The sequence below is a fragment of the Barbus barbus genome, assembly GCF_936440315.1.
Source record: "Barbus barbus genome assembly, chromosome: 1".
In the NCBI taxonomy this organism is placed as follows: Eukaryota; Metazoa; Chordata; class Actinopteri; order Cypriniformes; family Cyprinidae; genus Barbus; species Barbus barbus.
Genome location: NC_136729.1, coordinates 19,823,788 through 19,850,311, shown reverse-complemented (window position 1 = coordinate 19,850,311; position 26,524 = coordinate 19,823,788). Strand labels below are relative to the sequence as shown.

At 38.9% G+C, this 26,524-nt stretch overlaps 1 protein-coding gene across 1 annotated transcript in view; it reads right to left on the bottom strand.

Moving 5' to 3' along the window:
* Positions 1-10,930, bottom strand: part of LOC306869383 (D-glucuronyl C5-epimerase B) — a 54,619-nt gene extending 43,689 nt beyond the window's left edge. Inside the window, exon 1 of the mRNA XM_079416145.1 lies at positions 10,771-10,930. The gene's annotated coding sequence lies outside the window, so the exon portion shown is untranslated. The remainder of the gene's footprint in view (positions 1-10,770) is intronic.
* Between the last annotated feature and the right edge of the window lie 15,594 nt (positions 10,931-26,524).

Here is a 26,524-nt window from a genome sequence, read left to right as displayed (position 1 = left end):
AACACTGTTCTATTTAAGTACATTACACAATGTGTCTTTCAGAGCAACCTCAAAAAGGCAACTCTAGCCCAATAAACGTGAATACATGCTGAACGAAGCAATTACCTAGGTCTGTGATTGATATATTTTTTTATAATAAAAATATATTATAAAAAAAATAAATATATATATATATATATTTTTTTTTTTTTCTTCTTGCCAGCTTTGTTATTTATTACATAAAAAACTGGCCATAATTTAATAAAAGACAGAAGATCACATGCTACCACACTTTCAACTGTTCCAAATGCACATACACACACACAAAAACATTTGCAGTCTAATTGCAATTGGAAAACAATTATGTGTTCAAAAATCAACTCAAAATATCTGACATGTTTGATATGACATGCTCCGACTCATAGTCTGAAGCTAAAAGTAAAAAAAAAAAAAAAAAAGTGTGCACCCAACAGAACCACAGACTGGTTCTGACTTTTGCAAACTAGCATCAACAAGTCCAGACTGCAAATCGTGGCAAAAATCACAGTGTATATTAGTGTTGTCAAAAATATCGATATTTCGATAAATATCGATACTGAAATATCTGAACGGTACCAATATTAATTTCCCGAAGTATCGATACACCGATACTAGCCGAGCTGTCACTTTCCCTTCTCTCCAAAGGCGCGTGGACAAGCACCACGTGACCGCACTCGTCTCCTTCGCTCTGGTTAAATAGCAAAAGTGAAGTGAATAGAAAGATGACTGCTCTGGTTGTTAAAGAACACAGCAGGAGCGCTATCTGTAGGGATCTATGATCTCCGCGATGCAGAGAACGCGCACGGAATCCAGCCATAAAAACGGAATTTACAGTTTAACGCGGAATGTCACGGAATTTGTCAAAGTTTGGATGAATTAATCAAAAGTAGGTCATTACACTTAAATCAAATCGCGATATGGACTAGTATCTGTAAATATTAAGCTGCAAAAGTGGATTTAAATATGAATCCTGCATGTTCTGCGCGTCTCTGTGTGAATGTGCTGCACGTGCGGTTGTGTTTACTAATGTGGCGCTCGCGGTGATTTCAGCGTCTGCCGTCTCAATGAGGACATAAATACATCAACAATATCTCCAGAACTGATCTGAAAGGCACTTTACCAGCATTTTACCATTTAATTTGAGTAAAACTAGCGTCATATCATACACACACAGGACTTTAGAAGTATTCACGGCAACCCGTCAAAATAAAAGTTCGGTTTAATATTAAAGACCGTGTGCCAGAAATAGGCTATATTACTATTATTTAGTAGAATGTACATAATACTACTACTTACTACTACTGTTAATTTTTTTTAAAGAAATAATCACAAAATATTTTAATTTTAATAGTAAATCCCCTTCATTTGCCAAAAATGTAAATGTTTAATTTTCACTCATTCAAATATAAATTCATTAAAATTGTTTTATGCCTTCATCTGATATCCAGTAAAATTTAAATACACAACACAGAATTTCTGAGGGGGAAAACACATTTCATAAGGCTACTGTAAGAATAAATAAAAATAGTTTGTATGCATTCAAATAATAGACATGCTAAAACACAGAATTTGGTAACAATAAAACATAAGGTGAGAAAAAATAAAACATTTCATACGGCCCAAAACGTGTCATTTTTGTTACACTTTTAATAAATTAAATGTAAAATTGTATAATTTTCATGATTTTAATGAATTAGACATGTTTTTAGATTGATAGCATTTAATTTGACCATTAAAAAAAAAAAGAGTCCAGAAAAATTCAAACTGAAAAAAAATGGAATCCAGAAAAATTAAAATGGAAAAAATTGAATGTAGAAAAAAATAAAACGGAATTTGGGGAAAAATAAAACGGATTTCATAGGGCCCTATATCTGGAAATATTTTGGTTATGAAGCAAATGAGAATATCAACAAATAGAACTTTGGATTTTAATTAGTACATGTATTAGTAAACGTTAGTTTCAATTAACATTTAACTAAGATTAATAAAAGATTAATAAATAAATCAACAAATGCAGTACCTCAAGACATTTTTTAGTTCATGTAAAATATACCGCATGTTCTCGACTTGTTACATTTATCTTTAAATTAAAAAAATTACCCCCTTAATATTGTGGCAGTTTTTTTCACCGTGGTATCGAAAATGGTATCGAGTATCGATATTTTTCAAGGTATCGTATCGAAGTTAGAAATTCCAGTATCGTGACAACACTAGTGTATATACGTAAATTTATAGCATTAGCATGATATCTTAAAACAAACTATTTTAGTCCAACAGAAACTGAACTTTTAAAGTCTAAACACATTTTGCCTCATTCATGAAACATTCGTAAATATAGGAGTAAATTCTGAATTATTTGCACGTAAAACAGACTAGGGGTCGACCAATTATCGACCTGGCCGATTATTGGCACCGATATTAAGCATTTTTATGATAATCGGTATCGGTCATTTTCAAAACCGTTGTGCCGATAAAATTATTTAATTTTGAAACACGCTATTTGGCTCTGATGCAGCCTGTCGGAACTTACCACTCTGTGGCCTAGAGCAGTCTCCGCCCACCATGCATCTGATCTGTTGAGAGTCAGGAGTCCGACCAATCAACGTGGAAGACTAAAGGCACTCTCACACCGAAAGCGCTTGCTAACTGGTGCTGCTTCATCACGCATCAGTTATCTCTCAAAGGCAGCAGCAGACGTTGCTCAAGTTGCAATAAATTACAATCCACTACACTGAAGTTGTAAAAACCTCAATATTATCTATTTATGGTTTCCGAGATGGGGGAAACGCAGGGGGAATCGCGGAATCCAGCGTTTACTGTATAACGCGGAGTCACGGAATTAGTCAAAGTTTGGATGAATTAATCAAAAGTAGGTCAGTACACTTAAATCGACTCACAATATGGACTATCTGCAAACATTAAGCTGCAAAAAGACTATTTAAATATGAATTCTGCATGTTCGGCGTGTCTCTGTATATGCGAATGGCACAGACGCGCGGTTTTGACACACACACACACACACACACACTGAAGTGCGCGACGCTCGCAGTGTTTTCCGCATCTGCCATGTCACTAAATGAGGACATAAATATATGAACATCATCCCCAGAACTGCTCTGAGAGTTACTTCATGAGCATTTGACTGTTTCGTTTGAGTAAAACGATCGTCATATCATAAATAGGCTAAACTTAAGAGATCCTCATGGCATCCCGTCAAAATAAAAGTTCGGTTTATTTACTAATACTACTACAATTATTACAACTTTTGTTTAAAAGAACAATCACACAATACGCTATTTCTTCCATGTTTTAATTTTAATAGTAAACCCATTTGTTTGCCAAATTTGAGTTTAACTCTCATTTGATTAAAAGATAAATTAAATTAATGTTTTATGCCTTCATTTGCACTGCACTGTAAATGAAAACTAATGGAAATTACTGTCACATAGGCCAAGATTATGATGACGGAAATTGGGACATTTCAATAGGCTATTGAACCAAGTGTGCCTATAACAGGCTATTAGTGTTATAGTTTCATTAAAATAGTTGCGGTCTTCTTCACAACTTCTACAATGGAGCTATGAAGACAAATTATTTACACTTATTATATACATTGCGCTTTTTAAATTAATCAATTGATGTGCATTAGATGATGAATTGAATAGTCCCCTCTTGTAGGTTATGATTTAGTCAACCGAAAATAATTAATGAAGAATTATGAGAGGTTATGCTATTACACATACATTTCTAACATGTAAATTATTGAAGCCAAATACTTACATTTCCCCAAGCTGTTTAGCTTTAGTATTTAGTATTCATAGGCTTAATCATGAAGCATACAGTGGCCCCACTTTTAACTCTCTCTTTATATATTACCCTTATTGTAGATGGATGCATGGGGGAAGACAAGAGTAAGAAATGCAACCAACACTAGGTAAGGCCATTTTTGTCAGAGCCCTTGTTATTCTTAATTTTGACATTCATTTTAATTTTTACACCAGACATATATATCGGTTCAATATATTGGTTATCGGTCTACTTTGTCTGTAATAATCGGCATCGGCATCGGCCCTGAAAAACACACATCGGTCGACCCCTAAAACAGACCTTCCCGAAAACTCTCCTCTGGATTCACAAACGCTTCGTAAACGTCCGATTTGATAGTTAAACATGCGTATGTTAATGACTTTCAATTATTTGTAAATAGGGCGCTCGTGTACACTCATTCACAATTAGCATAATCCCCGCCTATGAATTTCAATAAGCAAAAAAAATAAATAAAAAAAATCACAATAAATTGTAATATCGAATCGCAATAGTGACTCCTAAGATGTGTGTGTTTTTTTTTTAATTGTGACACTCTGCATATTAAGTGTATCATTCAATTTTTTGCCATGGTCCAGATTTTAAAACAAAAATCGCAACACATAGCAATATCGAATCGCAATACTTAAAAAAAATAAAATTTACATTTTAAAATTAAAAAAAAAAAAAAAATATATATATATATATATATTAAAAAAAAAATATTTTGCAATACATATCGTACCCATGTATTGTGATAGTATCGAATCGGGAGGTAGGTGTATCGTCCCATCCCTAGCGTATGTGTGGGGCAGAGCCATCAAAATAGGGCCGAGACCATTTTGGGGTAGGGGCGTGTTTGTTTTGGTGATTTCAAATATCAACATTAGGTGTGTTCGACTTGAAGCGGCGCTACGCAGAATGACATCAAAGCACTGCGAGAGCGATAAGAGAGCAGACGGATCCTTATGCTTTCGAAACGATCTTGCGATACTTTTATGTCATACACTGATCATTCTGCGCAGCGCCGCTTCAAGTCGAACACACCTATTGGCTCCCAGAAATCGCTTTCCCCACCTTTAACTTCTCTATTGTTGTTCAGATGTTGTACAAGTAGGATGATTGGTCAGTGTAGTAGGCTATTTGTCCCGCTCCTCCCCCATTGATTGGACGGCTGGGTAAAAAGTGACAGTGACAAGTCCAAACGAACTTGTAAAATATTATAATGGCAGTGCATCAAAAAAAGTGCCATCAGTTTGCCAAAAACAACACAGAACGTTTTACACACCATTTACACCTGGTAGGGAGCAGGTATAAAATTATTTCGTACCAACTAACATTTTGAAAATACGTCAGAATGGCTTTACAAACGTTTTACACAAAAATTCGTTCTGCTCAGGTTTCATGAATGGGGCCCATTGCATTTATTGGTACAAAACATACAAAGCAATGAAAAGAACAGCAGATAATATTTAAAAAAAATTAAACACAATGTGTATACAGCAAATGAAAAAGCTCCTTAAAAAGTTACTACAGTCTTCATAAACCGACTCTGCAAAAATGAGGGATATCTTTCTTGGGAAAAAAGACCATGCACACTGCTGAATTACAACCCACTATTCTTCAACTGAGAAAAATGTCCATTTCAAAGCCAGCAACACGGTTAGCATATTGGTTACAAGAAAGCCATAAACCTTTCTGTCTGCTGGTTTTATTGATTTTGGATGCCCGAAATCCATTAGCGCCCTTTACATACATAGCGTTTTTCTGTCCCAGTCTGGTAGAGCAAGGTTTCACTCGAGTTTCCTTTAAACCTGCCCATGTGGAGAGAGAAAGCGGCAGCGGTGGATTATTTTGTGATGCTGGCAGAGGGCCTGGGCCAGCACTGCTCCTTGGCCAGCTCTCCACTCATCAAGAGCATCTGAGTGATCCAAATTACAAGTGGCCCCTGTGTCCAAGGGCTCAGGAACTGTCCAGCCAAGGGCCAAGTGGGACCGACTTCCCACAATTGACTGTTATTAGTCCCCACAGGAGGCCCTGGCCATATGTTTACAACAGTATCACAGACAACCATCCATTATAAAGGACTCCATCGGCTCAAGTATGGCACACAATGCTTTTAAATCAACAAACTACTATTTTTATAACAGGTGAATTTTCATGTTAAAGTCTGAATGCCTTCTTCAGCAATGACTTTATGTAGACACTTCCCAACACGATAACTATGACAGAGCTTTTTTGTTTTTGTTATGAACAGCTGATGGTCTTCTTCCTCCACCCACATAACAATGCAGCCACAGAAGCTGAACAGCAACGTACTCTCAGCGGCCTTTTGAAAACTAGGCCTCATAATGAGTCAGAGTTCCTGCTATTTTTCTTGCCCTCTTTTTTTTTTTACTACACTCTTTTGTGCTCTAAATTTCCCCCCTGGCCAAAATCAACCAGAATTCCCTCATGCACCTTCCAATACAATAAGTGTGACGAAATATCATATGCTTCTTAATCAAACTGAACTATGGGGTTTGAAGCAGTCCCATAACAATAAGTTGTGATAAGAGGTTGATAAAAAGACAAGTAAGGTAAGAGATCACGTCTTTGAAGAAAATTGAAGTCTGTGTTTTCTTATCAGAGGACACCAACTTGTTACGCTTATGTTAGAAAATGAGTTTAAACTGTTTTACTTCATTTCTTTGGAGTGCAAATGTGCAGCATGTGATAAAGCTGATTAGAGACAGTGGAACGTGACCGAACCATTGAGAATTGTTCGCCTCATTACGGGTCTAGGCAGATAGTTACCAGGTTTCAAGACACATTAGCAAAGTCAGGAACACTCTATATCCCAATTACGGTGGCACGATAAATCGAAATAAAAAGAAACTGTGATATGGCTGCAATTATCAAATTGAGAAGGCTGTGATTTAATTAAATAAATATATGCAGCGTGTGTTTTAGAGTGAACATTTACATGCAAGCAGTTCATATTTCAATGTTTTTTCTTTGCATCGGTTCTGCATTTGGGCTGCTGGTAACGTAATTCTGGGAATACAACATGTGCCAACCAACTTCCCAAACCTGTACTAAAAAGTGTTTAAAAACCAGCTGTTGTCAACAAAAGAAGACTTTTTTTTTTTTTGAAGCGTTTTCAGCCTAAATAAAATCTTGATGGTTTAATGTTCAAAAAAAGTTCAAAGTAAGACAACAAAACTACTAGTACTGTAATTTTAAAGTTGTGTTGTGAAATAAAATTATTATTATTTTTTCTTAAATACTTGATTGTTTTATTTTATAGTAAAATAGGGTTGGTGCTATGCTCACGTGACATTTCTGTGCTGAGACGTCATAAGCGCTTGTAAATTTATTTACGTTTTGAAGCGCTGTGGTTTAAAAAAAAAAATTGATTTTAAATAGTTTGTGAGCAATTAGCAGCAAAAATGCTGGTATATGTGCGCAGTGTGAGCTGTCTGAGAGACACGGTTTGAGCACACTCCAGTAAAATGTGCGCACATAAAGCATTGTCATTTTGATATTTAATCTAAATTTTGTCATTTTAAACAGCGATCACAATTTTCGTTTCATCTGTTTTTAACTGAAGACTTTACCTACTCTTGTTCCCCATTCACCCTTCGGCACTCGAGCGCAGCGGTGACTCCAGAGAGGAGATGAAGACCTCTACTTGAAGAGAGCAGCACAAAATAGCTATTTGTTTCTTTCTGGAGACAGCAGAGCTGGCACTACCTACAACTTAAAAAAATAGTTCTACAAATCTCACCTTATACTGGACTGGACTCGTTTCGGCAAGTGAGGCTAACAGATGGACAGTTTGCCAATTCCACACACCTCAAATATGATGACTCCGCTCTGTCCTTTGAAGACCTGATCCATGAAACTATAACCAACTCATGTAGCCATTTCAGATAGCACTTAGCTAATGTAAAGCCCATACCGCAGCCAATTTGTTACTGGTCCATGTGTCTGCTGTGCACAAATGAGCATGCATACTTAAAGTCGGGTGCTAGCTGGTATTTTTGTGACAATCCGAAAAATTCCTTACATTTCTTGATATAAAATTCTTTCACTACAACATCAGACTTATTTCAACTAAATGATTTCGCCCTTATGGACCCTTTTCACATTTCCATATTGAAACATGGAAGTCGACAACTGATAGTTTTCAGTCACGTGACCATCTCGAGGACTTGGAGGGCAAAACATCCATAGAACTGCTGCACAAGCGTGTCAATTTTTCATCTGTTTCCCAGCCGCAAATATTTAGATCCCCTCTCAAAAGAATAAACAAAGCTATTTCTGAACAAAATGCAAGTTTTGGCCATTTGCAATCCATATTAAGCACCCGCGGCAATATTTCAATCTTAAACAGTGCTACAAAAAGTTGTAAAAACACTTAAAAGTGCCTTAATATATTTCAAACAGTAATATTAAAAGATCAAATTCAGTAATCACCACATTAATGATGCATAGTTTACACAGGCAAGCAGATGAGGCCTGGAATATGAACGCAATCCACTTAACGGTTCAGTGTTTTCCTTCTAATGGTTTTCTATGGGAAGCCATTTAATGTGAAACTTTGCACATTGCGTTTATACTCTGACTTCATCTTCTTGCCTGTACAAAATATACATCATCAATAAGGTGTCCACTGAATCTCGCCTTTTAATATCTGTGTTTTACTACATTATTACTTGATGCAATCTGCATAAAAATAGCTGGCGGTCAGAGCAGCTAAGCTTCGTTTTTGTTCCTATGAGGGTGTGACGTCAAGTGAAAACTATCGATAGCAGGCTAATTTTCATAAGATGTACAAGGGAGATTATAGCAAATCGTATTATTATTAAGGAATTCCACTATTACATTTCCTAGACTTTCCAAAAAAAAATAAAGGGGGGGTGGGGGGTTGAGGGATACATTTTTAAAGTGCTATATTTGCCATGTTAATTTTTGTGGAAATGCACCACCAACAGTCTGTGAAAAGCAATGTGTTGTAATCTAAAACTACTAACCGTTAAAAATCCTTTTGGTCACTGAAATAAAGCTAGAATAAAATAAATGATAAACATATAAAAAATAAAAATATAAAGATGAAAAATTAACAAATTAAAATGTTTTGCCCTGGAAACTTATAAATAAGAGAAAGTGAAAGTGACGTGACATACAGCCAAGTATGGTGACCCATATTCGGAATTCGTGCTCTGCATTTAACCCATCCAACGTGCACACACACAGCAGTGAACACACACACACCGTGAACACACACACACCGTGAACACACACCCGGAGCAGTGGGCAGCCATTTATGCTGCGGCACCCGGGGAGCAGTTGGGGGTTCGGTGCCTTGCTCAAAGGCACCTCAGTCATGGTATTGAGGGTGGAGAGAGCGCTGGACATTCACTCCCTCCATTTACAATCCCTGCCGGCCCGAGACTCGAACCCGCAACCTTTGGATTACAAGCCCGACTCTCTAACCATTAGGCCACGACTTGTGTAAGTTAAAGTACTAAAATAACTAAAACTGAGCAATGCTCATGCAATTAGCAAGGCTGTTTTTTAACAGTTAAAATGTTTTGTGTGTGTGTGTGTGTGTGTGTGCATGCGATCCGGCGCGATCACTTCAACTATTTCCTTATACCAGCAGAATCAACTTTAAACACTTTTTTTTTCAACTTTATTGTCTTATTAATAATCACTGTATAAAGGTCTGCTTTTATTTGTGTACACTCAAAACAAAACAGATTTTATATATATAACACTGTAATTTGCATTTTGCACTACTGTCTGTTCAAAATAAATGAAAAGAAACCGAAATCGTATCGAACCGTGACCCTCGAACCTAAGTACGTACCGTGCCACCCCTAATATATATATATATATATATATATATTTTAGCACAACAAAAATACTACTAATAAAAATACAAATAAAATGAAAACTGAAATATTACAAATAAAGGCTAATTCAAAGTATTAATAAATACTATAATAACGAAATAATAAAATATCACCTACACTGAGCAGTTGCAGTTTCCCGGATGAGCAATCTAATCTACATGACAGCAAATATTAGGAAATATATGACCACAATTGACCAGAATCATAATCAAGTATTGTATTCCACAGAGCTGTGTAATATATAAAGTATATTATTTAACAAGTCACTCTGTCAACTGTATAATGTAATGTATCATGTGATGTCCCTTCATGACCCATGCATGTCTTCTCATATCATTTATATAATTATATTTCTTGCTTCTTTTTTTTATTATTAGCAAAATATTAGCACTGTGCCACCTCAACTCTTAAGGTCAATTTTATATTCAGGTGAGTGCTCATTCAACATGTAATACCTGCACTATGTCTAGGACCACTTCAGCTTATAAAAGCGACAATAACATATCTGAACAGTCCATTACTGCGGTCATCTCAAAGAAAAAACAGACAGTCAAAAAATACCTATCGATGTATCTATAGTATCTTGCGAACAAGACCATATGTGCCCAAAGGAGGCAATCCTGCAAAGATGCAGTCTCAGTGAGAGTCCGATCACTGACAAACACTGCCGGCGCGTGAACAGAAAAAGAGGTGTCTGTTGTTTTATCATTGTTACAGAGCTGTCATCACACACAAGTGAGCTTTAACTGTTTATTCCTCACTAGCACTGATTAGCAAGAGTACGGGAACTTCTTTATATTCCGCGACAGCCGCAAGGACATGCTGTCAAAGGGATGAGAACACTGATGTTGCTATGGGAACTAGAGTTTGTCGTTTATTGATTTTTAAGCAATTAAGAGTTAAACGAACTAAAATGAGTGAGACTAGCTGCTACCAGTCCTGATGATTAACTCAAAGGCACTGCACTGTCGACATGTTAGCGCTGCAACTAAATGAGCAAAACGACTCATTCTCGCCAGGACGCAAATAAGCAGTATTTACTCACCTTTGCGACATTCAAGCACGCTGTTCCTCAGGCCCTTCAAAAGTTAAAAGGTAATGTAAACAGCCTTGATATCGCAGCTTGTACTTCGCTTGAGAGAGAGCGAGACGGTGGCACCACTGGCAGTAAAGCACCCACACTCAGCCCGCTACAACGCTGCAACGAGAGAACATATGCCACAAATATCGCGATATCACAACGCTCCTGACGGCGCTGGACTGACCAATCATACTCGAGACACGTCGTCCAATAAGAAAGCGGAGGGCGAGACATCCCCGACATTATTGGTCAGTTCACTGAGATTGACATCCTGAAGAGCAATTTATAGAGCTCAATCATGCAGTTTGTTTACAGGATTGAGAAGACACTGAGGGAACTGGAGTGTGTGAATTGAACATATAATGCAATACAATGCTGAATAGAGATGTACAAATAAACATTCCTTTAAAAGCCTTATGTATATGATATAGATTACCATATAGGCTATTTGAAAAAAAAAACATGTATGGGTATTCATCAATAAGTTGCTTCAGTCCAGTAAATGTGTATGTTTAAATATTACTACCAATATAAAAAGTTACTCTTATATTTACTTTTTAAAAATCATTGAGGATTTGACAGCAAATAGACACATGTAAGCTACCACAACCTAAAGGATATGGACAACCTACAAGTATGAACTATCAAGCAAAGGACAGAAAGCAAGTAGTAGATTGTGCACAACAGGTTTTTCAGGAAGGTTTTGATCATATTGATAATTTAGAGGCCTTAGAAATTAACTTATTTAAGAAAAAAATATATATATAAGAGCATAAAATAGAAACAGAATGAAGAGGGGAATAAACAGTTAAGTATAATGTGTAAGTAGGCTAATGGAAGAAGAGGCAAAAAAAACTTTTTACATTACAAGTTAGTTTAGCAAATAGGTATAGCCACATATTTGAAGCTATGTGTATTTGTATGTGTTCTGTCTGGTTAAAGCTCTTGGTATTAATTTAGGTAATAAAGTAGGCTCTTATGTACTATGGCCATATTTATTACTTTTTAGGTTCAAGACAACATTCAACAAATCAATAGCATTTCATAATCAACATAGTTCCCTAAATGCTGTTGACACTTAAAAATGCTTTTGATAAGCACATTTAACATCTACAAATGAATGTAAGTTTCCATGCTTCAAATCAGCATTTGTTCTTTTGTTTTTTTTAATCTGCTGCCTCTGTGAATAGTCTGACCCAAGAGACCCATTATTAGAGACACTGGCGTCTTTTCTCTATGTGCATGTGGTGCACAGATTAACACAATGAGTCACTTTGCTGTGTGAAGGAGCATGAACACTGCCACTGTACTGCATCACTACCCACGATCCATCTGGAAGCAATCCTAATGACCAGCCCCATGACCCTCATGAGTTCCCCAGCAAAAACATGTCAAGCTGCGCAAACAGTCACAAAATACTTGTGATTATGCACTCACAAACTCTTCCAGCACACAGTGCTGTGATGTTGAATTAACTACCCCCATTTAAAATATGCTAAAGCTAAGAAACAAGAGACCTTTAGAACAACTTTAAATGCCTAATCTTTTATCTTGACAGCTCTCTTGGGGAAGTGTGGGAGTCTTTTTAGTCTTTTTATATCTGTGTTCAGTTGTTTTAGTTAGACATGACATGTCATCCTAGCTACTACAAAAAAATGCCCTGAGCTATTGTTCTACTTTGTCATTTTATTGATATAAAATATTATTTAACTTTTATAATAATAAAAATACTTACTGTTTTATGAACTATATTGACAAAGATTGTTTTCTAGTCCATGGCTTCTTTACCTGTCAGACTCTAACCACAAATAAGAATGCATATTCTGAAATTTGACATAATATCTATTTCTCTCTGTCATTTTGCTAAAAGCCAAAAAACAATCCTGAAGAAAAGGCAGTCTTGGGTCTGGAAAATGGTCCATTCAGTTCTTGAGTCACTACTGAGTGTGTGTGTGCTGGCCTGGTATAAGACATTTTCTCTCAGACAGTGATGATGCCCTTTCCAAAACATCTAGAAGAAAATATGAGATATTTCCAGAAGATTGTAGATTTTAAAACTGTAGTTCTCTCAAAGGAATAGTTGACCCAAAATTAAAATTGGGTTATTGTTTACTTGCACACATCATTTCAAATCTGTATAATTTTCTTCCTATATTTTGAAGAACGTTGGTAACCAAACAGTTTTGGTTACCTTTGGCTTCCATTGTATGAATTTATTTTAAAGAATGTTAATTTTAAACACATATACCTGCTATATCTAAATTTAATTTAGTTTATTTTTAGGAGCGTACAATCATATAGATGGCCTCAAAATAGATGGCCTGCCTGTGTGTAGTAAACACATTTACATATTTTATTTAATGCACATATATTTTACTACGACAATAATGCACACAAATTGGCCAAATCCAGCTCTTACACATAATTTTGTTTTCTTTCAGAATACATTTGTAGCTCCGCACATTAGTTCCATGCTTTCAGACATTCCAGAAAATAGCTACAGCTGGGTTTCAGTTAGTTTGGTACATCCTGTTGGTCTGCAGAGAGAGTGAGGGGGGCTGACAGCTGATTGATTTCAGGGTTGCTGTGTGCGCTTGCTTCAATCCTTTGTTGTCTTTTATTGTCATTGACCTCCAAGCATATAAAAGATTCATGCAGACTGCTTACTGTGTTTGTTAATGTACTTCAACGATCACCCAGCCAGAGAGCATCAGCACCCCCTTCATAAATATTTACTACGCCTGGCCTCTTTTTCTTTTGCTTTCCTCTTCTCTGTATTTCTTTGCTTATTGGTGTCACACTGTTCTTGAGATCTCGCCACCATGAGGAGGCCAAAGTGACACTGGCTGACAACATGACAATCTGAGAGGATGTAATGATAACAGAATGGAAAAGAATGTTTATTTTTAGTAATTGATGGGTATTAGATCAGAGGTATATTGATCATTTGCAAAGCATACACCCTTAATGACACTTATTTGTCAATAAGAAATAAATAAGCATATAGACATATAGTATGTGTGCTTATACACACTGTTTTCAAAAATCCAAAAAGAAAAGCAAGCAGGTCACACATCAGTGGGTCACTGCATGAGACATGCTTGCTGAACTTTATCTGCTTAAAATGACAACAGGAACAACAGACCAAACTGTTATGCCAATGTTCTCTTTGTCATCAAATCCATTACCTGGTGTTACTGAAATACTTTATTCAGTGTATGTTGAGAGACATTCAAACTTGTGCACAATATTGTTACAGTTTTCATATTTTACATATTTACAATTACATATTTTCTACCAATAAACAACTGCCCGATACCAAAATTATAAATTTAACATTGCATGTGCAATTTTACATGTACGAATTTCCATTTTTAATCTCTATAAGGAAAATACAGCTAATTTTACAGTAAATTATCATTAAAATTATGTTTTGTCATTTTTCTTTAAGTACAAATATGATCTGCTTGTAATTTACAGTTTTTTAAGCATTTTTGTTCCTTTTTTGATATTTTGTCTAAACTTTAAGTTATTTAGCTCATATGTTTTTGTTGCATGATTTCAGTGTCATGTTTGTTACCCTGACACTACCTTGTCTTTGTGTGTATGACCCTCGATGGCTTATTTTACCACCTGTATTTGCATATTTTAGGGCACATGCAAGTTTTAGAAGTTCAAGTAGATTGGTATAGTACATTACACTACCTAAACATAAGTTTATAAGTAAGAACATACAGACAAAACGGAAATCCCATATAATGCGAATCATTGTCACTCATGGTGAATTAATAGCAACCACAGCTGCCAGATTTTTATAGCCTAGGATTTTGTTTTTACTGTAAATATAAACATTTTATCAAAACAAACCCCTGCTATAAAATAGAAATGCATCCAAGACTTTGTAGATCTTTTTCTGTTGCTCACCCTATAGAGTCTCTTTCTGAATGTTAGTGTGTGTGGTTGTTTATATCTGCTGCATGTTAAGCAGATGTGCATTCCTCTCCTGGGTGACACACAGAAAGACTGCGAGAGAAAGAGAAAAAGAGAGGTTTGGGGGTGAAGACGGTGGCAACGGGACCACTACTGCTCATCAAATTTCCATCTTCCTCTCCCCCTACATGCACATACTCATTAAATCCTCTCCTCAGTGTCTACACGTCTGACAGCTTGGCTGTCTATCTATTCTGCTTTCTTACTCTCATCATGAGCTCCCCTCCCAAGCCTTTTCACAAATCCATCTATTATATTGCTCAGTCTGCCATCAGCTCTCTGTTACTTTCTTCTTTCTGTGTCTCCAAGAGCAGGGTACGATGAGTGACAAATTCTCTGCTTATAACATGCAAATGCACTCTAGTTTGTCTCTAAAGTGTCACAGAACCTTTAAGGTGGGTGGAACAAACAGCTGTGTATGTCTCCAGCCAATAGAAGAGTATTCATTTAACATTTTATGGACAGGACAAATGTATCGATTTAAAATATTACTTGTAGAATTTTAAAAGAATGTTAATAACCCAATAATCTGCCTAGTGTCTGTTTTCAGCTTTGAAAAGCAATGTATGGCGGTAAAAACATACAGTAGAAGAGCTTCATAACAACAATACACAAACTAATACTTTTTTCATAAAGTCTTCCTTCACAATCTGTCCCTGTCACAGTTAATCACTGCTGTGACTCATTATTTCTTTCTAAACAAGCAAAAGTGAGGTTCTGGCTCATAACATTATAAACATCATATTGCTGATACACCACACTAAAAACAATGTAAAGAGAATGAATATCAAGTTATCATGCAGATCTGTCTGGTAATTAAATTCTCCTTACTTTTTGTTAATAGAACAGCATGAAGCTTACTTATAGCCCAAAATACCAGGAATTGACAAAAAAAAGAAAAAAACTTGGTCAGAAAAAAACTAAGTTGCTTACATACAGTGAAAAAAATTAACTTTTAAAAATTAATTCAAGTAATGTTTACTGTAAACTGTTGTGTAAATGAACATATTGATATAAAATATATATCATTCTTATACATTTAAATATACCAAATATATACTATATATATATATATATTATGTTTTATATTTAACAAATATGTTTTTATTGTAAAATATTGTTGATACTATGTTTTTATTATGGCTGTGAATCAAATAAAACATTTTAACTAATTAATTGCACAGGTTTCTGTGATTAGTCACAATCACACACAAAATTTGTAATTTTTGTAAATTTGTAACATATTTATAAATTGGACCACCAAATTAATGTAGAATCAACAAGGAGTGCATTTTACACATATTTGATTAATGGCATGTTTTTACTAAATAATATCAAGCATATTGCTATTACCAATATCTTTGATAAATTGATCCAGAAACAAATTGTATCAGCAAATAATCAGAGATTTGCCTATTATATGAAGAGGTACCAACCTTTGCAGCTCTACACTGGAAAATACAGTTGAATAATGCTAGCCACAAGAAGAAGGGAGAAAGGCATTATTGGAGCCTTAGGAAGTGAAAAAGCAGAAGCAGCATTATTTTTTTGTAAATGCATTGAACTAAACACATAAATGATTTTTAACAGTCCTATTTTATGAGCTATAGAAGTGTGAATTTCTGATAATTAATAGGGAAAGGGGCATTTTCTGAATTCCTTGCACAATGTTTTTTTTTTTTTTTTTTTAATGTTTGTCAAATTCTTATTTTTGCCATCAGTTACTGGGGTGTTTTAGTTGTTTAGTTCAGATGTATTGCATTATTTTAGTGTTGTGTGTTGGTGTTGTATTACATTATTTTAGTGTGGTGTGATGGTGTGTTAGTCTGGGCAACAATGTGCTCTTTTGTCACCAAAATACTATTCCCATACTATTGCCCAGACTAACACACCATCACACCACACTAAAATAAATTATAACATATGGTAAAAATCTGGCAAAGATCTGGCAGCTACAGCTTTATTGTAAACTTGGCACTGTATACAGACAATTATCTAAAAATTCAGTATACAGTGGTGACCATTTATGCTGGTCTTCTCAGCAGGATGGTGCTCAAGGACACAATGACTGTCATTGTAAGTAAATCAGTTTGCCTTATCATGAATCGTGAATCACACTTTCATGATAACGAAGCCGGCATATAGAGGACAAGGGAGCAATTGGAGAGAAGCCAGGTTGTAAACCTGGGAGAAAAAAAAGAGTTAGAGCCCTCTGCAGGGAGAAAATTTAGTACACTTTTAAAGGACAGTGCTGATTTATTACAGTATGGGATGGTTTGTACTCTTAGTGGGTGAAATCACCTTTTCCTTTGTTTTCTATGATTGTGTTTAGCCTTGGGTTATCCTCTTTATAAGCTTGCACTGGCCTCCATTTAAATGTGAATTGTTAGATTTAAAAAGGTGCTCCATCAACTTTATCACTTGATAACTGAATAGCAGGAGCCACATTTATAATATCTCATACCGCCTGGAAGATTTCCATTTATAGAACCCAAAGTTACTGTCTGTCTGGTCCATGTCCCTCTGGCACCAGTGTGGCGTATTGCAAACAGTAAATATACAATTATGAATCCACTGCTGCACTACAATGTGATTATCTACAAGCTGGAGGATGGAGTCATACACATAATACGGATAAAGCAAGAGATATTAGGAAAGAGAATAGAGTGAGAGAGAGACAAAAATTTGGACAAAAAAACAAATCCAGAGGATTCAGTATGATACAGAGACAGCAGAATGGGTGCTTTCAACACTGAAGGATCATAAATAAAATTTGTCAGATAAAACCGTTTTGAGGTAATCTAATGTTGTGCCTCTGGAAAATAGTGATCTTTTTAGAATTTAGGAATAAAAATTAAGTTAAAAGATCAAATTAGAACATTGGAAGATGGTACCCCTGGAATTGGTGTAAAGGCCCAGAATGTCATGTAATGGCATGGTGCTGCTATTATTGTACATTTCAGACATCTTAGATTTTCATTAAAACTTGCTGGCTAATTGAGTGAAATAATTCAATTTGCACTCATAGTGTTGCTATTATGACACATATTTAAATAAAATATGGGAAATTAAATATGTCTGAATAATAGTCTTAAAGCCTCTTACCTCTTAACCAAATACAGTCATGGCCAAAAAATATTGGCACTGTTGCAATTCTGTCAGAAAATGCAACACTTCTCTCAGAACATAGTTCCAATTGCAAATGTTCTGGTATTCATGTGCTTATTGTTTTTGTTTGCACGGCAACAACACAAAAAACAAAAAACAAAGAAGAAAAGTCAAACTTGATAAAATTTCACACAGAACTCAAAATGGACTGGACAAAATTATTGGCACCTTGTCAAAATTGTAAGAAATAATTGCTTTTCAAGCATGTGATGCTCTTGTAATTTGTATTTAGACACACCTGTGGCAAGTAACAGGTGTGGGCAATTTAATTATCACACTTGCAACCAGTTAAAATGGAGAGAATTTGACTCAACCTTTGTGCTGTGTGTCACACTGAGCATAGAGAAAAGAAAGAATTGTAAAGAGTTGTCTGTGGATTTGAGAGAAAAAAAAAGGTGGAAAACATGGACAATCTCAAGGCTACAACTGTTACGGGAGTGACGAGACGTGAGACGTGCGGATCCATCTGCGAAGCTTTATTAAAAGACGTGGTCATACAGGCAGGGTCGAGGGACAGCAAACAGGTATGGCAGAGACAAGACAGAGCAATCCGTGGAGCAAGCGTGGGTTGACGATCAGCGTACAGTATCCAGACAGGGCAAGGCAGAGAGAATAATCCAGGAACAGGGGCAGGAATCAAGACACAGGAAGACTAACTAGAAAACAGGAAAACGCTTTGTAGAGTAGACGGGCTAACAATACTCGGCGGTGTGCAAGAGCAAGTCCCAGGCTAAAGTAGTGAGTGGTGGTGATTGTGAAATGGTGATCAGGTGTGGGTGTGATAATTGAGAACAGCTGTGCGTGATTAGGGAGTGCAATGGATGGTGGGAAATGGAGTCCAATGTGCTTGTGAGTGAAAATAGTCACTGTGGTGAACGGGTGACCTCTAGTGGTGGTTGACCGGGAGAGCATGGACCAGATTCGTGACATAGCCCCCCCCCCCCCCCCCAAAGAGCGGCTTCCAGACGCTCCCAAACAATCCAGGAGGGCGGTGGAGCAGAGGCGGAACAGGGGGAGGGACGGAGGGCCAGGCCCGCGAGGAAGTGGGAAGACCGGGGACTGAGGCAGAACCGGCAGAGCAGGAAACCAGGGCGGAGCCAGAGGCCAGGGCGGAGCAGACGGCACGGGAGCCCACCAGGGCAGAGCAGACGGGACCGGAGCCCACCAGGGCGGAGCAGGCGAGACCGGAGCCCACCAGACCGGAGCAGTGGACCACCACGGCGGAGCAGATGACCACCAGACCCGAGCAGAGGACCACCACAGGGAGGCAGACAGGGCAGGAACCCATGACAGAGACTGGGATCTGGGGAGAACAAGGACAGAAAACACAGAGAGAGCAGAGACAGACAACACAGAGAGAGTCCCCATGGTCTCAGGAGCCGTGGCAGGGCAGGACGGGACCAGAGCACACCTGGGTGGAGCAGGAGACCCCCAGAGCCAGACAGCTGACCACCACCGCGGAGCAGACAGAGCCAGAGCCCACCAGTGTGGAATAGACAGGGCAGAGGATCTCCACGGTAGAGCAGACTGCTCAGGAAGCCATGGCAGGATCAGGGATCTGGGGGAAACAGAGACAGACACCACAGGGAGAACAGAGACAGATAACACAGAGAGAGTCCCCATGGTCCCAGGGGCCGTGACAGGGCAGGTCGAGAGTTCGTAGACGGTCTCAATGGCCGTGGCAGGACAGGACGAGGATTCAAAAGCAGCTTCCATAGCCGTGACTGGGCAGGACGTGGATTCACAGACGGCCTCCATAGCCGTGACTGGGCAGGACGTGGATTCACAGACGGCCTCCATAGCCGTGACTGGGCAGGACAAGGATTCACAGGCGGCCTCCTTAGCCGTGACGGGACAGGGCGTGAGCTCACAGGCGGCCTCCTTAGCCGTGACGGGACAGGGCGTGAGCTCACAGACGGCCTCTTTGGCCGTGACAGGACAGACAGTGAGTTCAGGGGCGGCCTCAATGGCCGTGACAGGGTAGACAGTGAGTTCGGGAACGGCCTTCATGACCGTGACAGGGCAGACAGCGAGTTCAGAAACGGTCTCCATGGCCGTGACAGGGCAGACAGTGAGTTCAGGAACGGTCTCCATGGCCGTGACAGGGCAGACCATGAGGTCCGGAACGGCCTCCATGGCCGTGACAGGGCAGACCATGAGTTCAGGAACGGCCTCCGTGGCAGGGTAGACAGTGAGTTCGGGAATGGCCTCCATGACCGTGACAGGGCAGACAGTGAGTTCAGGAACGGTCTCCGTGGCCGTGACGGGGCAGACAGTGAGTTCAGGAACGGTCTCCGTGGCCGTGACGGGACAGACAGTGAGTTCAGGAACAGCCTCCGTGGCCGTGACAGGGCAGACCATGAGGTCCGGAACGGCCTCCATGGCCGTGACAGGGCAGACCATGAGGTCAGGAACGGCCTCCGTGGCCGTGACATGAGAACTGGATTCTCGGGATTCGGGAGTAGGTGCCACCACTTCGGGAGGTTCTGCGGCGGAAGCCGCCACCTCTGGAGGCACTTGACAGCGACGACGTGAGCAGACTCTGGCTTGACAGCGACGACGTGAGCAGACTCTGGCTTGACAGCGACGACGTGAGCAGACTCTGGCTTGACAGCGACGACGTGAGCAGACTCTGGCTTGACAGCGACGACGTGAGCAGACTCTGGCTTGACAGCGACGACGTGAGCAGACTCTGGCTTGACAGCGACGACGTGAGCAGACTCTGGCTTGACAGCGACGACGTGAGCAGACTCTGGCTTGACAGCGACGACGTGAGCAGACTCTGGCTTGACAGCGACGACGTGAGCAGACTCTGGCTTGGCAGGCATGACGTGAGCAGACTCTGGCTTGGCAGGCATGACGTGAGCAGACTCTGGCTTGGCAGGCATGACGTGAGCAGACTCTGGCTTGGCAGGCATGACGTGAGCAGACTCTGGCTTGGCAGGCATGACGTGAGCAGACTCTGGCTTGACAGCGGAGACATGAAGGGGTGTTGTTGTTGCCGCCATTTTGCGAGTGAGTGCGGTGTTGGGTTCCTCCGCGACACCCACAGTGAACGGAGAGCCCACACACAGCAAGGCATAATCCATATACTGAGCGAGTGATGCACGGGGACCCTCACGGATTAAACGTGATTTGAGTGGTTGGTTAATGCCCTCACAAAAGAAGTCAATAAGTGCATAGTCCGGCAGATCAGAAAAATGGGTGAGGTCTAAATACTCTTGTATATACTCCTCGAGCATTCGCGAGCCCTGCTCGAGGGTTAATAATATAAGTGCCATGTCCATACCTGGCCAATGTCCACTGGAAAAGCCGCTGGATCCTGGTTGGGCCGAGTATTCTGTTACGGGAGTGACGAGACGTGAGACGTGCGGATCCATTTGCAAAGCTTTATTAAAAGACGTGGTCATACAGGCAGGGTCGAGAGACAGCAAACGGGTATGGCAGAGACAAGACAGAGCAATCCGTGGAGCAAGCGTGGGTCGACGATCAGCGTACAGTATCCAGACAGGGCAAGGCAGAGAGAATAATCCAGGAACACGGGCAGGAATCAAGACACAGGAAGACTAACTAGAAAACAGGAAAACGCTTTGCAGAGTAGACGGTTTAACAATACTCGGCGGTGTGCAAGAGCAAGTCCCAGGCTAAAGTAGTGAGTGGTGGTGATTGTGAAATGGTGATCAGGTGTGGGTGTGATAATTGAGAACAGCTGTGCGTGATTAGGGAGTGCAATGGATGGTGGGAAATGGAGTCCAATGTGCTTGTGAGTGAAAATAGTCACTGTGGTGAACGGGTGACCTCTAGTGGTGGTTGACCGGGAGAGCATGGACCAGATTCGTGACAACAAGTCCATCTCCAGAGATTTTAATGTTCCTGTGTCCACTGTGCGCAATATCATCAAGAGGTTTACAGCCTCTTCCAAACAAATTCAAGCTGATCTGCAGACACCGGGTACAGCAGTGTCAGCTCGCACTATCTGGTACCATCTGAATGAAAAGGGACGCTATGGAAGGAGACCCAGGAGGACACCACTGCTGACACAAAGGCATAAAAAAACAAGACTGGAGTTTGCCAAAACTTACATGACAAAACTACAATCCTTACTGTGGACAGATGAGACTAAAGTAGCTTTTTGGTAGAGGACATCATGGCACTGTTTACAGAAAAAGAAAAGGTTTTCGAAGAAAAGAACACAGTCCCTACAGTCAAACATGGTGGAGGTTCAAATATGTTTTGGGGTTGCTTTGCTGCTTCTGGCACTGGATGTCTTGACTGCATGAACGGTATCATGAAATCTGATGATTACCAAAGATGTTTTGGGGCGCAACGAAGTGGCCAGTGTCAGAAAGCTGCGTCTCCACCAGAGGTCATGGGTCTTCCAGCAGGACAATGACCCGAAACACACTTCAAAAAGCACTCAGAATAATTACAAACAAAGTGCTGGATAGTTCTGAAACGGCCAGCAATGAGTCCAGATCTGAATCCCATAGAACACCTGTGGAGAGAGCTGAAAACAGCAGTTGGGAGAAGGCATCCTTCAAATCTGAATGACCTGGAGCAGTTTGCAAAAGAAGAGTGGTCCAAAATTTCAGTAGAGAGGTGGAAGAAACTCATTCATGATTACAGGAAGCGATTGATTTCAGTAATATTTTCCAAAGAGGGTGCTAACAAATATTAAGTTAAGGGTACCAATAATTTTGTCCAGTGCATTTTTTGGGTTCTGTGTGGAATTGTATCAGATTTGACTTCCCCCATCTTACTCTATATATTTAATTTATCTTTAAAGTGCACACAGATAAAAAGTAGGTCTACTTCACTACAGCAGTGTTAGAAGCCACAGGATACTGGGGAATCCTATAAAATGATGTGCAAGCAATCAGAGTGAAACAGCAGTTGTGTAGATCAGTCTTATATTGTTATTAGACACAGAGAGCCGTCACAGATCCCTCCTCCAGTCTCTCTCCAGCAGATGAATGACAACGCTCACCATTAGATCACTAGTGGCTTGGTCAAGTGACTCTGAGGGATTGGAAAACGGATACAGTTCAAGTCTTGAGAGCTAAACTTTATATTGTTAATGCCTTAGAATAAGGTATATACAATGTAAACTCATTGCATGTGGTGTGTATTTCCTACATGGATCGGGAACATCAAGAAAATAATAAGCAAGAAACAAGAAGGCAAAGAAGGAATGTGAGCGAGTTTCTTTTGCTCATTATTTGGCTATTGTTCATCCTTATTAATTTATTTTTCTTTCTTATTACTGCATTTCCTTTGCCTTAATTGCTCAACTTTTTTGTCTAATGTTATTCATTCTTAATATTTCTTTTTTTTTAAATTAACAAATACATTTTGTCTTTTGCTAGTTTTCCCAACTCACATTGTTTTGCACCATTCTTGTTGTTGCTTTCTATGCCACTTTGTAAGCTGCAAAAACTTTGGCAGTACAAATGTGCAATTATGTCATGCCAATAAAGTACATTTGAAACTGAACATTTAAAGAGAGAAAGCAAGAGGTAACGTTTCAAATTTTGTGGGGGGAGGACGACAGAACAGTTGAAGACAAACATCTCATGATCCTGTTGGATAGAAGCTTCATGAATGTTTGAGAAGAGAGCTGAGAGCTACACTGTTAATGACACAGAACATAACTCTACAAACACACTTTCTTTTTATATATCTTGCATTTTCCTCCCATTCTAGCACTTTATTATGACCATCTATTCTTTTTTTCAATTGTGCACCACATAATCACACAATTATACATTATACAAATTAACGTATTACAAAAAACATATCGACAAATTTGTCTTATTATCTGTGCTCAAGACAAAAAAGAAAAAAAGAAGTGGGCATGTTCTTGTCGCCCATGTGAGTGAATCATGGAAAGTTTCTGAGTCGTTGCACTGCATCTTTGTGCAAACGCTGTTATGTTTGTTCTCTGAGCATGTGGTGTTAAATTCTGTCATTATTTACTCATCCTCATGTCATTATAAAGCCGTATGGTGATATTTGGTTCATGGAGCGCAAAAGAAGATTGTTTTTCCTTGCAGGTATATAGCAGTACTTTTGAGTCATGTAGATTTCAGCTCTTGGTTGCATAGAGGTTGTGCATCCATAACAGTTTCTAAAATCTAAATCATGGCCCTTCGAAGGCATAAAACTATCTTAGCCACTTTTAATGATACTATGAGACAGCATAATTTGATTCAGCCACATGGTCTTGAATGATTTTGTATCAGGATATCCATACCCTCTAAGTGGCTATCAAATTACAATCTCCATCTTAGATCTGATCCTAGAGTCAATTAACATTAATAATGAATGCAGGGGTTTATTTCAGTTTGTTTCATCTGACAAACACCCCACCCTCCAAAACCACCCCCCTTTGGCCATCATCTTGATGTTGACGTCAGAGGGTGTTTGTTCAATGCAGTCCAAAAAGAGGTGGATTTTCAGAAGATGTAAAATGAAAATGTATTTATATTCTTATCTAATTTAATACACTCTCAGAAAAAAAGGTGCAAAAGCTGTCAATGGGGCAGTACCTTTGCAAAAGGTACACATTTGCACCGTTTTCATTCACATTTGTATCATAAAGGTACATATTGCTCTCTAAAAAAAACACATATCAGTACCTAAATTGTACATATTAGTACCTTTTGAAAGGGTACCACCTTAGTGACAGCTTTTGTGTACATGCATACATAAAGTCTCTGATTTAAGTTAATAAGAAATAAATAATTTGTTCTTTGCACCCTAATGGATAAAGAGATTGTAATGATTCTCATTTTCTATCAGTAGATTCCTCTGGGACTATTTTGCGAGACATACATTCATGAGCCCCTAATACAGGCCACACCAGCAATATTCATACTTTCCCTAAAGACTGTTAACTTGTCCTTAGACTGCCATCGTGTGGTCAAAATATTTACAGTAAACTCAATAAAGACTCAATAAAGTACACATGTTGTCAATAGAAAAAGGTTTATTTATAAGGTTGGAGGTCGTATTTAACTGTATGTATGATGTAACAGCAAATTTGCCATCATGTCAAGGACTGTTCATTTGTGTGCTAAACAAGTTCGACATATGGGCTGTGCTATAAAAATGGGAAAATGAAAATTACACTTTACAGTACTCTATACGAGTACGGTCATATTTAGTGGATTTAGGTTTCATAAAGTCAAAAAGTTAACGGCAGAGTAAAAAGATGTGAAACTGTTCAGGTGATTGTGTCGTGTATTTAACTAACAAACCAGAAGATGGCAGCAATGTGCCATCGGTGTGCTTACTGAGAAACGTCTGAATAAAGTTGTGCTTGTTTGTTTGTTATTATTATAATCAGTTGGTCACTGAAAGGATGTGCTCCATTTGCCTCAGACCCAAATACATAATCCTCTTCAGAATAATCCTCATAATAGGCCTATTAAAGGGGCGTAAATTTCGTCTAACAGTGGGGGGGGGGGGGGGGGGACACAAATAATACAACTAAAATTGTACTTGTAAGGATATGTATACACAGAGGAAAGCTAAAACTATTCGTGTAGCAGGGAAACTAAGCACGCGAATCTCTTCCCTCGCACGCGGATTTACTTTGCTCTAGCACAAAACCGGACGCGCGCTCTCAGAAACACGCTGCTCTCGCAAAGAGAAAACAATCACTTCGTCCGATGTTTAAGTGAATAAAATAGCCAATTGACAGTCTTACTTACTGGAGTTCCACAACTATTGAGACTTATTATCTCTTGACTTGTGTGTGTGATATAAAAGAGGAAAGCATTTGGACCAAAGCACTCAAAATGTTTCGAAACTTAAAACGCATTTTTGCCCCGTTTGTGTTGTTTTACAACTTACACAATTATTTAAAATATAAAACATTATTTCCAACACACAGCGTGGTTTTTAATTATATTTTTAGGGGGGGGGGGCAACCCTCAGATAGGGGGGTCTTGTCCCCCTCGACCCCCTACCCGGGATTTCCGCCTATGGCCTAATAGTACTGAACAAGTTTCTTTAAGAACGCGGCATCTATACATTTTGTGTTATTTCACGAAAATAGATGATAGAAACATGAATTAGAAAAAATATCAATGTATTTTCATGATTCATCCAGAAATCATAATTTATAGTGGCATTGTTTTCAGCCTATGAAAGGCTGTCATCTAGTGGTGTTTCAGGAGAATGCACAGGTTGACAATGATCAGTTATACAACCTAACACACGAGTCAGCATTTAATGTCACTGTGTTTCACCCATATTTCTTTCAATAACAGTTTAGTGGACCTTAAATTATGAAAGTGAGCCTTCAACAGCACAATTAAAAAATCCAATAAGCCACAGGTCAGATTGGCGGCCTTGTGTTGTAACATCTGTATCTAAAGATGTTAGATTATGCAAATGCATATCTCATCATATTCGACACAATCAAGTTTCTACACCTTCACAGAGTGTAAAACAAGATGCTCTCCATGCAAATGTTTCACAACCAGCCCTATTTTAATTTTGCATGCATTCTCACAGCACTGGCTGTAAGCTGCCCTCTATCAATGCCCTGCAC